The sequence below is a fragment of the Apodemus sylvaticus genome, chromosome 8 (assembly GCF_947179515.1).
Source record: "Apodemus sylvaticus chromosome 8, mApoSyl1.1, whole genome shotgun sequence".
NCBI lineage: Eukaryota > Metazoa > Chordata > Mammalia > Rodentia > Muridae > Apodemus > Apodemus sylvaticus.
In genome coordinates, this window is record NC_067479.1 from 59,213,052 (window position 1) to 59,214,126 (window position 1,075).

The 1,075-nt window shown below is 48.2% G+C and overlaps 1 pseudogene; it reads left to right on the forward strand.

Moving 5' to 3' along the window:
* The first annotated feature begins 560 nt into the window (after window positions 1-560).
* LOC127691756 (uncharacterized) lies at window positions 561-685 on the forward strand (annotated as a pseudogene).
* The last annotated feature ends 390 nt before the right edge of the window (window positions 686-1,075 follow it).

The window sequence follows — 1,075 nt, forward strand, 5'->3', positions numbered from 1 at the left end:
GGTATACATCCTCAGTGCCTCCAACAGTGCCTGGCACAGAGTTCAACCTTAAGCCGTATGTGTGTGACGTGAAACAATGACGTCAACGATGTGATGCAAAGCAACTTAATAAAAACTGGAGAATATAAAAGCACACAGCTCCACGGAGGTTCCGACGAAGGGTTGAAACTTGAACTTAGCTTTGAACACTAAGATGTGAAGTTTGAACATAAGATAAAAAAATAAATTTTAAAAAGATGATAGATCAGTCTGCTTTTACCTCTCAGTGACCTTGGCAGAAACAACACAAGAGTTTATTTTCAAGGAATTCAGTCAGTCATGGCAAGAAAGCAGGGCTGCACGGCTCTCTCCATGTCGGTGGGAGCTTTCAGGGGGTGTGCCTCACACACCAGTGGGCTAAGATGCAGAGGACATCCAGGAGCAACTCCAACTTTCAAATCTCCATCCCCAGAAACTCACCCCGCACCAACCAGGCTCCACCCACCTCAAAGCTCTCCAGACTCAAAGTAATACAAACCAGGAGACAAACATTCAGAACATGAGCTTAAACAAGAAAAGAACCTGCCCCTAGAGGCATTGCTGGTGCTGTTGTCACATGTGGGTCAGTAGGTGGCAGAGAGGACAGGCTATGTCTATGCTCAGTGTTCTGACCTAGAAACATTGGAATGATTAGTTGCCTAACATTCTCTGAACAAAGCAAACTTGGGATGACCACCAGTCTGACAGCGGGCAAGCCAGGGTAAGCTCCCAGGCCAGGATGGGGAATAAACCAGAGACTAGAAGAACGCCACCTAGCACTGTGGGTACCAGGCAGGAATAAGCCCAAGACGGACCCTCACATGGAGTCCCTCAAGTGGGTCTAGATGAGGAGCAAGCATGAGACCACCAACAGATAAGTGCCACGGAGCCCAGACAGGAAGCTAGCCTGAGATGACCACCAATTCAGCAACACATGGGCTTGGGAGTGGGCAGACCATGCCCAAGATGGCTCCTTCCCAGTGCTGTAATGTATGGGCAGGGCATAAAACTCCTAAGACCACTTCTGAGACATTCAGAGACCAAGGATGCTATTAAG